General features: G+C 49.3%; 1 protein-coding gene and 1 non-coding gene across 7 annotated transcripts in view; both read right to left on the bottom strand.

The window, feature by feature from the left end:
* RNF216 (ring finger protein 216) overlaps positions 1-16,285 on the bottom strand; it is a 155,199-nt gene that overhangs the window by 56,638 nt on the left and 82,276 nt on the right. The window lies entirely within an intron of this gene.
* On the bottom strand, positions 9,386-9,470 carry TRNAK-UUU. The gene is given in 2 exon segments: positions 9,386-9,422; positions 9,434-9,470. It is a non-coding gene; the product is annotated as a tRNA-Lys (tRNA).

A 16,285-nucleotide genomic window follows, 5' to 3' on the forward strand; every position in this document is an offset into this window, starting at 1 on the left:
TCTCAGAACAGGCGGCAATGCCGGGCCAGGGCTGCCCTGCCTGTTCTGTGGGTGTCTGGGGACTTGGGGCAGACCCCTGGGGCCCAGAATGGTGCTGTACAGGGAACACTGCGGCCTGCCCAGCTCCTAGGGATACGCTGTCAGGAATGAAGCAGGCAGGTGAGGACAGTGTGTGGACACGCTATAGATGGGACTCACTGCCACGGGCTGTTAGGAAGCCGGGGGAAGGTGGGCGAGGCCTTTTGGTTGGAGCAAAGCTGACCAGAGAGCCCCTCCACAGTCCTCCTTGCCTCACTGTTTCTGGGGGTTGATGTGTGCACCACACAAACATATATTTGGTAAGGCCTGAGCTTCAGGCGCTGTGGCAACAGATCATAAAATCAAACCACTGAAATCAAGCAAGAACATTCCTGCCGTAGAATCTGCCAGTGGAATGTGCTGCTGCAGGATGCAAGGGGAAAGGAAAGGACTGAGAGAAGGAGCGCATGCGCGCATTGAAAACTGCTGGTCTTAAAAGGAACAGCAACAGGAGTGCCTTCAAATTTTTTTTTTTAAGGTTTTATTTATTTCCTGAGGGAGGGAAGGAGGGAGAGAGGGGAGGGGGGAGGGAGGGAGAGAGAAAGAGAGAGAGAGAGATAGAGCGTGCACGCGACCGAGAGCAGGGGAAGGTCAGAGAGAGAGGGAGACATAGAATCTAAAACAGGCTTCAGGCTATGAGCTAGCTGTCAGCACAGGGCTGGAACCCACGAACCGCGAGATCATGACCTGAGCTGAAGTCGGATGCTTAACTGACTGAGCCACCCAGATACTCCAGGAGTGCCTTTAGAACTGGCCCAGGAGGGGCGCCTGGGTGGCTTAGTCGGTTAAGCGTCCGACTTTCGCTTAGGTCATGATCTCACGGTTCGTGGGTTCGGGCCCCGCGTCGGGCTCTGTCCTGACTGCCAGCTCAGAGCCTGGAGCCTATTTCAGAGTCTGTGTCTCCCTCTCTCTCTGACCTTCCCCTGCTCGTGCTGTCTCTCTCACTATCTTAGAAATAAATAAAAATTAAAAAAAAAAAAAAAAAAAGAACTGGCTCAGGAGCAGCTAGACCATAACATAGGATCCAGAGCCAGACCCCCTCCCCCCACAGGCTGGCCTGCTCACCTCTGCCTTTCTGCTGGCCACAAGTGGGGCCTGGGTGGGGGAAGCAGTGTGGCTGCACGGGGTGAGGTGCGCGGCCTGTCTTGGTGCCTTGCGCCGCCCTCACCTCCAGTCCTTGCTCCACACTGCCGCCATAATAGCCTTCTGAAACACTGGACATTATTCCCATTTCCCACCCTGGACAGACTTCCCACAGGGACTGGCCCCTTCCCAGCCACATCACCTCCCTACCCGCTCTCAGAAACACTTTCAATAAGCCGCATACTCTTCTGGGAGCCTCTCCTCTGCCCCAGCTTTCCAGGTTCAGTCCTGGAGCTGCCTCCCCATAATCTCCAACTCCCCCAGGCAAAACCAGTCAGGGCCCTGCTGCCTCACTGGGCCCAGGCTCCAAGGTTCTCACCGCTCCCGAGTGGCAGGTTTGTGCCTCAACCCGGCTGCACGTTTCCACTTGGGACGTCTAAAGGCATTTAGATTCGTCTGAAACATGAATTGGGATGCCCCTGCTTCCCCACAAAGCTGTTCTTCGTCTGCCCTCTATCACTAAAGGATGCTACCACCCACTAGCTAGTAGTGCCAGCTCTACCTCACATCCCTCCATTCCTTTAAAAAAAAAGTGTATTTTGAGAGAGGGAGAGGGAGAATCTCGTGCAGGCTCCATGCTGTCAGCACAGAGTCTGACATGGGGCTCAATTCCATGAACCATGAGATGGTGACCTGAGCAAAAACCAAAAGATGGATGCTTAACTGACAGAGCCACCCAGGCGCCCCTTTCTCCCACTCCTGTGTGTGTCCACAAACCACCACTGTTTCTGGCTGGGACCATAGAAGGAGCTTAGATTTTGGTTCTTACTTTCCCTCCAGGGCCTTCCGCCATGGCTCTAACAGTTTCTAAGCTTCCGAGAGAAAAACCACTAGTCCTGTTCCAGTGCACGTTTCTCTCTAGTTTATTCCAAGGGTTTTCTCAAAGCCTCAGGGGTCAGGCAGGACCCTCCACACTAAGGACAGATGTCCTCCTCCTTCCTAAGCCTAGCAAAAGCCACAGCATGAACCTTTTTCTCTGTCCATGTTACTAGGGAGGCATCACCAAGGAACCCTGTAACTCAGCTCGAGACAGCTGCACCTGGTGAGCTGCCCCAAGCCTCACTGGTCACAACTTCCACACGCCACAGTCACAACTTCCACGCGCCACAGACAGCGCTGGCCAGCTTCAGTGCATTATTCACTGGTCAGGGCATCCAATCAAGTGACACACTTTAGTCCTGATTATATGAACGGGAAACATCCAGAATGGGAAGGGAGAAGACCAAACTTAAAAAGCAAGTTCGGAACCAAGACAGTGGCCTCAAATGGTGCCCCCAAGGATCTTCTAAAGAATGCTACAAATGTGACTGAAGGCAGCAAACTCCCCGAGCCACCACCGACCTTGAGGGAACAGGTTTACATGCCCCTGAGATGCGGCTTCACAGGCACATCTGCCTGTTTTTGTCCTTTTCCCACTGTTTCTTCTCCCCAGCAGCTGCTCCCCTCATGTCAGGGACGATCAAGAGACACCCACACTGAAAATGGAAGTGCCCCTGTCCTCCCAGGATAACCAAGACAGCAGCGGGTGCTGTGCTGCCAGGACCAGCTGCGCGCCTGTTCCCCACTTTTTGAAATCGCACAGTTGGTGGACTCTGTCCCTAGGTGCCAGCCCATACTTGCTTTTGCTCAGATTCAGACTCTAAAAACTCCTATTTTGTCTTAAATCCTTTGGAAACACCTCAAAGGCTGCTTCACAGAGGAGTCCTTCACAGCTGTCAGTGTCCCTCTGGAAGGGCAGCCAGTTTCTGAGCTAAAGAAGAGAATATGACATTTTTCCTTTGAAAATAAGTGGCATGTACTCATACTAGAAGCAAGATAACTACGTATAACACTTTTGGAAAGAATTTTGGAAGTCTCAAGAAAATGGATTCTCCTGGACCTAAGAGTCTTCTTTTAGGGATCTATCCCAAGGAATAATTCTAAAAAAGATAAGGCTTTATGTACAAAAGCCACACACTGTGTTACGTGCAGCAGCAAAAGCGGAAAACACCTTCTACCTGGCCTCAGGGCACACTGATGAAATGATAACCACCCAGACACAGGCTTAAAAACTGTTTAAGAAGGCAGAAGTGGTTCATGTCATGCTAAGTAAGGAAAAAAAAAAAAAGCTAGGCACGTACATATGCAATGACTACAATCCTACGGCAAAAAGCAAATGCTAAAAACACAGCATCACGTCAGGAAGAGGGGACAGGGACCAAAGAGATCTGTGTGACGCTGAGCGAGTCTTGCCCTCTGCTTCCTCATCAATAAAAATGGGGAAAGCAAGTACCTGCAGGACTCCTGTAAAGATAAATGAGAAACTGTGTGTGCCCAATACAGCTGCCAACCTCATGCAGTGACCAAGGAACGGGAGGCGCCCCCCACACTCCTCGCCATGCCAGTGTAGGGACGTGATCTCCTTACTCCCCGTGTGAAGTAACGCTGGCCAAAGGTACAGGGGCATCATAGTCTTAACTATGCCACTAGAAACTTCTAAACCAATGTGCGGCTTCAATCCTGGCTCAGCCCTCTATGGGTATGTACTTAACCCCGGAGCCCGGAAGAGGCTGCTTTTAGGCAACAGGGTTGGGCAATGGGAACCTGAGTAAGGTGAAAGGGCCCGCAGGGACCACCGGGCGGAATGTAAACAGGCTCATTAAGCAACCTACCTCGACAAGGGCCCTAGCTGACCAAAGGGCTACTTGCAACTGGGCACAGGTACCAAAAAAGGAAAGTTCCATCTGTTCCCATCCCACCTCATTCCCCCCTTAACCAAATCCCCTTACCACCGTCTCCTGGCAGACAGTCTCTCCTTTGCTGTCCTGCCAGCTACTCCCTTGCGGTGTATTCAATAAACTTTTATCTCCTTTGCTCTGCCGGGTGGGTGAAATCTATTCACCACCTACACTGCCGGCTCCTGCCTGATTGGGTTGCCCCACTGGCCCCAGTGTCCCCATCTGGTAAAGTGGGGGTAATGACATCTCAGGGTTACTCTGAGGCTGAGTCCCATCAATATTTTGGAATAAGAGTCACAAAACCTCCCAATGAACTGAGCAGAGTTCATAGCCTAGTTACTCTGGCCATTATCACACACATGACAGACAGGATCCTCCAGCTTCATTTCAAATGGATGGGGGCAGGGAAGGTTTTGCTTAAAGAACAAGAATAATATCATGATATGACAAGTTACACATGGTGAGAAGGCTGGCCACAGCTGAGGTAAGGACTAGATAAAAAGCCGACGGTGATGTGTGAAGAACAAGGAGGCAGAGAAGCAATTTGGCCTGGCCGGTGTCTGGCACTGACTTACAACGGCTGGACGTGGCTTTCTAAGCTGAGCCTGTGCATTAAAACACACAAAACAAACCAAGCCATCCTGACGTTCAGACTACTGCCAGATTCTGTGACTCCTGACCTGCTCCAGGAAGCACCGGCCACCATTCCTGGAGCACGATGCTCCCTGGGGTCTCTGGAAAGCATGCCTGGGCTGTGTCAGTGGCAGCAAAGATCAGCCAGCGGAGTTGTGCAGTGTCCTCAGTTCTACTCAAGGCCATGGTGCCTGTGCCCCGGGCTGAGGGCAGAGGAGCTGCTCCTACTGATATTTTAACAGCGATTCCAATGGGCTTGCAAACAGCATCTGTTCAAGGCTCAAAACCTTTGCTTTTGTAAGGTCCTCTCCCTCCGTAAGAAGGAAACGTGAACTCTGACTGGGGTGGTCTGTGGCTGCGCCCCAACCCCAGGCTCCGCCTATGCGGGCACGGGCCATCCTCCAACCCCCTGTCCACCCGTGCAGGCTGAGCACAGGGGCCGGGCACTGCTCACGGTGGGTCACAACCGGACGAAGCCAGTTTCTACTGGCGAACCCTCTGCACCCCCTCAACCCCACCACCTTTGCGACCAGCTGCTTGCTCCACATGCTGCCTCGCACAGGGAGCAAGATCACAGTGGAAAGGGAGTGAGCCTTCGGTCACTGGACTTGGTCTGGAGGACCCAGGGAAGCTCCCCACAGGCGTCATCCACCGCAGATGTGTGGACACAAGGGTGGCTCTGCTGGCCGTGGCGGCCTGAGGTGGAAAGGACACACTTGCCTGGAACAAAGCCACTCCCTTCTCTTTGGCCCACAGGCTCTTGGGCCTTTTCTGCCTTCACAACTAGATGGGTAACTGTGATCAGTGTTAGGAGAGAAGCCTCCCCCTGGCCCCGTCTGGGGTCTGAGCTCTTTTGGGGCCTGTGCTATCCCTCCTCTCCACACAGGCCAGCAGGTCTCAAGGAACCCAGGGTGCGAGAGGACTTTCAAGGCTCTGGAAGAGCAGGGCTGCAGAAACTGTTCTGTGACTATCTTCCTGGATGCTAAGGGATGCATGCTAAACATTACTGCTTTGAAAATGACAGCAAGCTGGAAGATGAACTCCACAGAGGCCAGCTTCTGCTACCTTTCTCTCCCTTCCCCAAAGTGGAAGGACAAAGTGATGAGCCCAAAACGAACAGGGTGGGGCCTGGCGGGCAGGGAAGCACGCCTGAGCCACTCTCCTCACACACATCCAAACGGCAAGTTACCAAACTGCAAACGCTGAGCTCAGGAGTAATTAAATCAAATCAATCTTGGGAAAAGAGCTTTAAATATTCAAAGTCCCATTAATCCTCGTGCCTTGTAATTAAATATGTATGGTAAGAAGGCTTGGACAAAAGCAAAATGTTCTCAAAATGTGAATTCTTTACATTCGTAGCATTATAATGTGTTCTAAGTACTGATCTCATAGAAAACTATGTAAAAAATTCAGTGAAGCGCATGTTGTAAAAACATGGCAGAAAGAATGTAGCTACAATCTCTGGCCATCCTGAGCACCTTATAGAAAAATGCGCCTTGATAAACATCTTCGGTTTTCAGGCTCCACATAATTTGCCCGGTGATAACCCTCACCGGACTTGTCCGGACTCTCCCCCGTGCTCACTCCTGCAGGCCCCGACGGGGTAGCCCCCGCACACGGCTTGAAGAGTCCTTTGCTTCTGTTGTCCTGGGACCCTCTCTTCTATTTTACTTCCTTATCAAAGCACATAAATTTGTGTCATCTTCCAGGGATAACTTTCTCTTTGAGCATCACCCACTGACGACACTGGTTTCCCCAACCTACTGTGTGTCTTAGAGGGAAGATATTCAATGTTCCAATCCTAAAAGAGAGTGTACTTGCCAAAACTCTCCCCGAACTGCTGCCGTGTGGTGTCTGAAGAGCCCCCCTCCCCTTCATGGAGTCCCACTGCCTCACAAACACCTGGAAAGGGGGCTGCAATGGGAATCAGCACGTCCATTTTTCTGATGAGGAAAATCAGAGTGAATGATAGGCAAATGGTCACACAGCAAGTAGCGTGAATGGCATCAGTTCTCTGATTAACTGCTACAGGTCTGAACCAGCAGGGCCCCCAGGAAAGGCTGTCACAACGTAGGCCAAATCAGCCAGAGTGTGCTCCCATGATTTGTCTAGATTGCTTGACTGGCTCTGTTACAGCTGTACTTACCAACTACTTCTTTAAAAATATATAAGCTGGTGCTATGGACTGAATGTCTGTGTCCTTGCAAAATTCATATGTTGAAATCCTAACACCCCTGACATGATGGTAACAGGAGGTGGGACCTTTGGAAGGTAATTAGATCATGACAGTGGAGCCCTTGTGAACGGGATTCCTTAGAAGAGACGTAAGAGATGGCTCTCAGCTCTGCCACAAGGATACCTAGAGAAGTCAGCAATCTGTAAACCTGGAGGTGGGCCCTCACAGGAACTGCCTCACAGGGCACCTTGGACTTGGACTGCCCAGCCTCCAGACTGCAAGAAATGTATGTTTGTTGTTTAAGCTGCCTAGTCTATGGTAATTTGTATAACAGCCCGAGCCAAGACTGTTGGGTGTGGAAAGCCTGTTGACAAGTCTTTCCAAGGTAGTGGTATCTGAGGTCATGGGAGCTTACTTGCAGAAAATCTTAACAAGATAAAAGCAGAGGCTCTAAGTATTCCAAATGGATTCATTACCATGGTCAACTGAATGTTAATCTGTCAGGAATACCAGGTTCAAAACCAAAACTAGAAATTAAGGGAACAAGTGAAGTTCTTAGAAAACAGAGTCTACTTGTATCTAATTTTTGGACAAAAGTACCGTAGGGGATTCTCATGCCAATACCTGTGGATCTAAACAGTATCTTAAGTTTCTCTTCTGCCCCTTGGAAGATTCTGAGGTAAGCAGATCCCATTCCAGAGGAGAAAAACACAATAGGTAAATGAGGAGAAATAAAGAATAATACTCACCTTTCATTTATTTCCCAAGCCCCCGGAGAAGAGAGAAGATGCATGAACCTACCCGTATTTCAAGGCCGTGAAGATTAAAGGGGCCACCTGCAAATCTTACAAACATCACCTCCATCAATCTTCAGGCAACCCGTGACACAGGTATCATTATACCCATTGTACAGAACAGGACACCAAGTTACTGAAAGACTGAGCTAGACCACATAGGTTATGCCCCAAACTCTTACTGTCATTTGGAAATGAAACCAGAGAGGCGAGTGGAGCAGTAAATAAACATCAGAGGAATGGGTATGTTTAATCAACAAAGTCTTTGCCTGCTCTGTATTGATCCTTTTCTATAACTGAGAAAACTTACGACACAGATTTTAACATCAAAAGTTTCTGCCTCATGAATCTCACTTCTGCACGCCTGCAGATATGGAACCTGACATGCTAGGTCTCAGATGGAGAGAGTGCTGCAGGTAAAGTGAGTGAGATGGAACTTCACCACTGAAAATGCAGGAAGCTCTGCCAAGCTTTCCTAGAACAGTCAGGAGAGTATTAAAAAAATTTTTTTGTTAACATTTATTCATTTTTTAGAGACAGAGGGTGAGCAGAGGAGGGGCAGAGGGACACACAGAATCTGAAGCAGGTCCAAGCTCCGAGCTGTCGGCACAGAGCCCGACAACGGGGCTCAAACCCACGAACCGCAAGATCACAATCTGAGCCGAAGTTGGATGCTTAACCGACTGAGCCACCCAGGCGTCCCTGGAACAGTCATGAGAGTATTAAGGAAGACATTCCTGCTTCAAGTCCTGGATTCCTACTGCTGGCCTGAGAGGACACCAAGCTTTCATTTTGTTAAAAGCACAGAACTGTGGGGGCGCCTGGGTAGCTCAATTGGTTAAGCGTCCAACTTCGGCTCAGGTCATGATCACATGGTTTGTGGGTTTGAGCCCCGCGTTGGGCTCTGTGCTGACGGCTAGCACAGAGCCTGGAGCCTGCTTTGGATTCTGTGTCTCCCTCTCTCTCTGACCTTCCCCTGCTCACACACACACACACTCTCTCTCTCAGAAATAAATAAAAAACATTAAAAAAAAAAAAAAAGCACAGAACTGTGTAAAAACTGAGAGGCACTGCCAGCAATGATTAGTCTTCCTTCAATTATTTTATGTTGGGAGAAAAGAGTAAAAAACTGTAACAAGTAGACAGTAAATGACGATGGCTGAGAACCACATATAATACAACACACTCACAGAGTCAAGAACTGGGAAGAAATGGAAGCAGAAGCTACTGACCAGCTCATTCCAGACAGATTGAATATCAGAGGAAAAGGATTTTCTGTCCTGGAGCTGTTGGGTGTACTGTTTTAATCTCAGAGATTTCTAATGAGAGCAAACACACCGTGCACATGCAACTAAGAAATACAAAACGCATAAATGAAGACAAAGTGCACCCCTCTGGTTTCAAGCCTTCATTCAGCGGTTTGTGTTTCATTCCAGGAGAAAATAATACACAAACTTAACAGATAAATGCTTTACATTTGTACAAAAAGAGCCAAATGCTCACACTGCACACAGTTTACCTTGTTGTTTTCACTTTACAGTGCATTTCTTACAGGTGTTTCCTGATCAGGACCTATAGGTCTGTCTTTGTTTTTTTTTTTGTTTTTTTTTTTTTTTTTTGGAATGAGTTCTATAAAATTTGTTGGCGACTCCAGCACTTTTGGGGCGCCTGGGTGGCTCAGCCGGTTAGGTGTCTGACTCTTGATTTTTTTTTTTTTAAATGTTTTATTTATTTCTAGGGGGGAGAGAGAGAGAGAGAGACAGCGTGAGCAGGGGAGGGTCAGAGAGAGAGGGAGTCACAGACTCTGAAACAGGCTCCAGGCTCTGAGCTGGCAGTCAGCACAGAGCCCGACGCGGGGCTCGAACCCACGAACCACGAGATCATGACCTAAGCAAAAGTCACACGCTCAACCGACTAAGCCACCCAGGCGCCCCTCTGACTCTTGATTTTGGTTTAGGTCATGATCTCGCGGTTTATAGGTTCCAGCCCCACATCAGGCTCAGTGCTGACAGCTCAGAGACTGCTTGGGATTCTCTCTCTTGATCTGTGCCCCTCCTCCATACATGTGCTTGCGTGCACACTCTCTCTACATAAATAAACTTTAAAAAAAAAAGGGGGTATGCTTTTGATAAAGTATGACGCAGGCTCCTAAACGGTTAACAGTTAATGTTACTGTGCAGACCACTGTGCCCTTTAAAGTAAAATCTAATAGACTCTGAACTTGAATGCTCACTGAATGAGGAAACAGAGAAGAAAGTTCAGACAACTGAATAAAGGAAATAGCCTTTTTTCACCAAGTGGATCTAGAAAGCTTAGGCAGTCTCTGATTCTGCTGTGGCTCCGTCCCTTGTGGAAGAGCAAGAGGGCAGGACAAGGAGACAGAATGAGTCCCGCATGTGCGTGAAGAGCTGCCGCCTGGGGATGCCTGCCCCTCCCACACAACCTGCTTCAAGCATCTGGCTGGTGTGTGACATACGGGAAAAGTGACAGGACTTACTTTCAGTTTTGAGAACTGTGACTCACCCCAATACTCTGTCAACTATGGCCGCATCTGTAATATTTAAAAAGAAAAGAGAAAGGCAAACCATCTCAAGACCAGGGCAGGGCACCTAGAAACCTACCTCCTCTCTCTGTTTGATGGTCAAGTGACCAAGAATTCCTCAGTTTCGTGAAGCTGTTTTCGAGAAAACTCAAAGCTTTGTGTCCTTTCAAAATGGGCTTTTGTGCTTTTCAACAATTAGAAAATATGATTTCCAAGTAGTTTTCCTCTCCTTCCAAACTTTCTACTAGCCACGGAGCCACAGCTGAAGAACTCTAGGTCCAGGACTGGACTCCATGCTCACTCATGAGTAAAAGAACGTAGATGTGCAGAGTTCATGGAGGTGGCACGTTGAAGGGGCAGGTGACCCATGCTGACAGACTTTGACTGTATTTTCTTTACTCACATCCTGAAAGTCCCTTTCTGCTCCCTGTTCCTCTGGAATCCAAGGTCGGTGTTGCTCAGAAGCAGGGTGGGTTTGGGCTGAAGTTCTCGAAGCCCACAGTGCTCACAGCACGGGAGATGGCGGCACACGGGCACCAGGCACGCCAGCCCAAGTGTCTTCCACGCTTGTCGAGAAGCACTACACAGCCCCTGCAAGCGTGTGGGGCTGGTGGTATCCTCGTTCCGCGGACGACAGGTGGGGGCAAGGGCCCTGGCGGGCTGAAGGTAGAGTTCAGCTCAGGACCCTTCTCTGATGACACTCCGCCTGCAGCCCTGGACGTCATGAGTTGGGTGAGCATGTGTCGTCCCGCCAAGCTTACCTTGCATGGCACAGATGTCTGCACGCGAACGAGCAGACCCCCCCAGATGAGACCTGGGCCCGGAGGCAAAGGGCTGACCCAAGCATGGGGCATAAGGTGCACAGCCTTGAGAGGATGAAGCCAGCCCTCCACACTCTCACTGGCGACCCTGCTGCCTTTCCTTTGGGCTCATGCCACCAGAGCAAAGAGCCTGTTTTCAAAAGGTTGTTTGGCCAGAAGAAGAGTTCTAGATGTTTTTATGTTCTGATAGAAAGAAAACCAATCCCCTTCTCTAATCCTGTGCACACACAGGGAGAGCACGGGGTGACCCACGTGAAGAGCATTTGCCCTCCCGCCAGGAGGGTCTCTGCTGGGTCAGCCTGTGGTGAAGGCCCACCTCCACCCCGGACAACAGAGCATAGACACCAATTTTGCCTGGCAGCGGTATTTTATTGTTATGACAGCGTCTTGTGACCCACTTTACTCCCCGTTCCTTCCTTCTCGGTTATAAGCAGTAATTAGTAATGTCAGCGTTCTGGCTGCGTTGCTCCAGGCCCATTAATAATGGAAGAGCAGGAACAGGATGGATGCATAAATGTACAACAGAGGTCTCAAGGTTAAAAGCAGTAACGCAGACAGTTATGGCTGGGGCGGGGCATGGTGGTGGTGATGGGCAGGTGGTCTGGGGAGGTGGCTGTGAGAGAAAGAGAAAGATGAAAACAGTGGGAAGAGGGAGATATAGCGAGAAAGAGAGAGATTCAAATCTAGTTTTTGAAATGCCCAGCTTTCCTTCAGGGCAATATGTATGGTAAGGCATAACTTCCTAGTGTGCTCGCTCCAGCTCGCTTGCTCGCTCTCCTGGAGGGGACACATGTCTCTGGCCACCTGGCAGGAAGTGTGTCCGTGCTAAGTCTCTGGCACTGGAGAGTTACCAGCGTATGAAATTGAGGTCAGAAGAAACGACACCAGTATCTTTCAAACGTATTTTCGATCTTCTAAATGAATTCTCTTAGAAAGGCAATGCCTGCTTGTTCAGCAGAACTGGTACCTTCCCGCTTACTGCTCTGATAGGAAAGTCAAGACAAGCGATGTGGAACAGGCCCCGGTCCGGCAGCCAGGCCCTCCCCCAGCGGATGACAGGGCCACGTTGTTACAGCTGCTCCCGTATCTCCACAAACCCCTACATCACAGTGGCCGCAAGAGGGGATTTCACAAGGTACAATACCCTACATTCCTGCAGAGCTTTGGAGAAGAACTGAACGACTGCACTGCAAGCCTGCAAATCAGGCCTGGAAAAGGATTAGAACGGCTATTTGAGAAATGCACATTTGGTGGGTGGGGGAGGGACTACAAAGCAAGGCTGAGCCCCATCCTGGGCTGTTTCAATCTCTACTGTCTTTTAAGCAGAGAAGGATTTACTACTAAACTTTTCATTTGTCCCTCACATAACAAAAGTGAGTGTTACATACTAGGAGCATAACAACTTTCACAACTAAGGGCAGACATTTTTAAAACCGGTCGTCATTAATGCTTAGGTGAATCAGAACCCATTCTTACTCGTGAGTCAGAAATAGTCTCTATGGGAAAAGGAAGCAGCTGGAAACAGTCTTGAATCATAACTACTGAAAGCTGTATTTATCTCCATGGGGCTGACTTCAGGGCTGAGGTTTTCTCACCGGCTGCGTGCTGTCCAGCAGCTCATGAGTGCGTGCCACAGATGGGGCTCCTGCAGCAAGGCCCGTGAGAATAAGAAAGGCAGGGCTGCCGAATTCTAGCTCTTTCGGTTTGCCATGACACCGCATCCCCTCACCTATAATCTGAGGCCATGCACTGTTCTCTGAGGGAGGTGAAGTCAGTCCCCATAACCATTTAGGAGAAATGGCTATGGGCGTGAAAATACACAAGCATAGTTTACAAATCACATTTCTACCTTTCTCTTCAAGTTCCCTTAAAGCCAACAAAACAAAATAAAATCCTTTTGCCTTAAAAGTTCAGAGGCAACTGGGCTGATGAAAGTGGGTGCATTTTTTACTTATTTTTATTATTATTATTTATTTATTTCTAGGAGAGATAGAGAGACAGCGTGAGCAGGGGAGGGTCAGAGAGAGAGGGAGTCACAGACTGAAACAGGCTCCAGGTTCTGAGCTGGCAGTCAGCACAGAGCCCGACGCGGGGCTCAAACCCACGAACCGCGAGATCATGACCTAAGCGAAAGTCGGACGCTTAACTGACTAAGCCACCCAGGTGCCCCATTATTATTTTTTTTTAATTAAGAAAGCAAGACACGCACAATTCCCCAACACCTCGCACCCTCACGTGCCTCCCCTAATGCAGTTCCTGGGGGCCAGTTTAAGAAACTGCCCTTACCCCCAGATTTTCTGTACATTTCAGCACACATCTCCTCTTGAGATCCAAATAGAAACATACCATACCCACCCGCCACTCTACACCTGGCTCTTTTCATGTAATACATCTCGGGGGCAGCTCGGTATTGGCACCACCACAACCATGTCATCCTTTTAGATCTTACTGTGCATGCCAGGAGTTGACTGACGGGAGCTCACAGGCCAAATCTGGCCTGCTGCCGATTTCTAGAAACACCATCTTACTGGATCCCGCCACGTACACTTATTCACGTATTGTCCAGGGTTACTCGAGAGATAGAGGCAGAAGCAAATAGCTGTGACAGAAACTATGTGGTTGGAAAAGCCTAAACTGTTTGCGGTCTTGCCCTTTATGGAAAAAGTCTGCCATCCCCTGGTATACTGCTGTATGGATGAGCCAAAATGTACTTCACCTGTTTCCTGCTGGTGAACACAGGCGTGGAAAATTCCTTACTCCTTAAAACTCCTTTTATTCCTTAAGAATAAAATTACACTCGGCAAATGCTGAGGATGAGGAAGGGAAGAGCAGGAAGTGGCTGGGAAGAGGCCGGCCTGAAGGTGCGGGCTTAAAGGGGGAACTTCGGAGTGAGCTACAACCTCCTGAAGTGTCACTTCCTCTTTATAGAGGAAGCAAGAGGCAAACTGTGGGTCTTTTGATAAGAGGAAATCCCCCTTTGCTGCATCAAAGCTGCTCCCTGTGTTTGTGTTTTTCTAAGTATGGCAAGGCTGCCCGAAGCACACTGTGACCAAATTAGGAAGTGAGTAGACTGCTGTCTCTAAGCTGGTCACTGCACAGCCAGGACGCCCAGGCATGCGTAGACAGTGATGGATGGGGTGGGAGAGGCTCCGTCCAAGAAGGAAATGTTATTTGCCTGAGCAATGAGCCTTGTAAGAATTACGCTTAATAAGAGTTAGTAAGTGTTCTGTAAGATGAAATTCACTTGCTGCTGACCAAAAAAAAAAAAAAAAGGCTTCAAGGGTTTCTACGAGAAAGACTGTGTGAGATAGACAGCAGAGACAAATTCTGGGGGGCATTATTCTGTTTACTCAGAGGGCAGTGAGTGAAAATCTTGAGAAGTACTAGGGAAAAATATATCAATTAGCTCTTTAACAGATTAAGGAGATATTTAGTTTTACACTATCGAGAAAAGAGAGTTTTAGACAGGTCGTGCTAAAAAAGCATTGTGCAGACGCTCCAGTTTACCACCGCCTATCCAATTGCTTTATGTGCTGCAACAGGAAGGTTTAAACTAATCGTACAGTTTCCAACAAGCTCTAGGAACGTGTGATACTGAATCATTCACACCGAGCTTCTTGCTGCCACCTCTACTCAGTGATGATGTTCTCTCCCAGGAATGGCTTCTGAGTTAATTTTTGATTCTGAGCCAATGAGCTGAGAATCTATTCTGATCACCAGTACTATTGGGGTAATAAAGTTCAAACTTGAAAACCCTTGCTTTCCTCCCAAATTTCCAGATCAGCAAGATTCCTGGACATGGTTTTTATTCCCTGAAGAATGTGCTTGGTTCAGTTCCAGCATTTGCTCTGAAATCCGATGTGCAGTTAAGAGTTAAGGTAAGTTTTAAATGACACATCTTAGTTCTTCTTTACAGGAAAACCCTTCAGGGAGTCAGGCAAAAAGATGTGGGCACGGTTCTCGGCTCACTCTGAGAAGGTGTTCTCTTTAGCTAGAGGCAGTGGAGGCCCAGGGCAGAGGTCTGTGTGGGTGGCATGCTGGAGTGTGGGGCTCCCGCTGAAACAGCATGCTCTGTGTTGCTGCTAACGTGTGCTGAGTTGGCATTCTGGTTTCTTCACCAGGCTGCACAGGGCAGGAATTGCATAGTCACACTCTCGTGTTGTCCAAATAGCTAACATTTGCTTTCTACATACTCCTATACTGACTTCTGAACATTTACTTACAATCACCTCAAGTGCCCAGGATTTTACCGGTGACAACGCTACAAATAGGTCTTCCTCAAAGACCCTGGCCGACTCACACAAAGACCCACCAGTTAAGAACTGTACTTGTGTTAGTCCAAGTCTCTGTGGCCCACCATTAACAGAGGCAAACGTATATACTAACGGACCACTGAGGACATATACAGATTCGACCTTTCCTGGAATCTGCAGAGTCCATGTAGAACTGAAAGACAGAAGCTGGAGGTCTTCCTCAAGCTACATGAACCTGACACTCAGCCTCTTCCCTGCACCTGCACAACGAAGGTCTCCCAGGTACACCTCCCGGATCCAGCACGTGCAAGCACAAATTCGGGAACCCAGAGCCAGTGTTACAGAGCTGCCTAGGCCCAGTGCAGCTCCTCCAAACAGGGTCTGAACCACACATCCGTGTGTCCCACTGGGCCAGCGCGGGCTGCCGAGGACACCCACGCCTGTCCTGGCCTCACGCTGCCCATCAGATGGCACGCGTCCCACTCCCTGCTCTCGGACCACGGCTGCCCCGCAGCCGGGCCTAAGTGGGAGGTGTGCTCTCTCCAAGGTTGTCTTCTGCTTTCTCTCTGCAGTGCAGAAGGCACCACAGCTCTACACAAGCTTTGTTGTCCTTTTATGGTAGAAAAATGAATTGCTTGCCCAGCAGTGGAGCCGAGAGAGATGACAGAACGGAAAGTTGTCATTTGTTGTGGTTCTGGCAGCAAAAGAAGAGAGTGTTCTCCCCTCAGCCACCCGGGGATGGACAGTGGATGGCAGGCATTCAGCGGGGGAAAAGCAGCCTCGGCCCAACTGCTCCCAGAGGCATTCCTCCCTTGCCTGGCCTGCGAGCGGATGTGTTTATTTATGAGCAGTGTCAAGCCTTATTTTGGTGGAAATGCAGTTTTTACAAAACAAGGTATAAAAAGGTTGTTTTGTGTTCCGCTGGAAGCTCTTAACAGAGGTACCCGGGAAAACACGGTTCCAATGAGATCGCATCCAAGGAACGAGCTTCATTTCCTTGCAGGATGAGGCTATGGGACTGGAGACGGGCAGGGAGGTGAGATTGCTCAGAAGGGGGGGGGGGCTGCAGCTGTTGCTGAAGGAAGCCCAACCCAGTCCACTGCCTGTCTCTAGCTCCGCTCGGAGGGA

The sequence above is a fragment of the Hyaena hyaena genome, unplaced genomic scaffold (genome assembly GCF_003009895.1).
Source record: "Hyaena hyaena isolate Hyena2069 unplaced genomic scaffold, ASM300989v1 scaffold_20, whole genome shotgun sequence".
Classification (NCBI taxonomy): domain Eukaryota; kingdom Metazoa; phylum Chordata; class Mammalia; order Carnivora; family Hyaenidae; genus Hyaena; species Hyaena hyaena.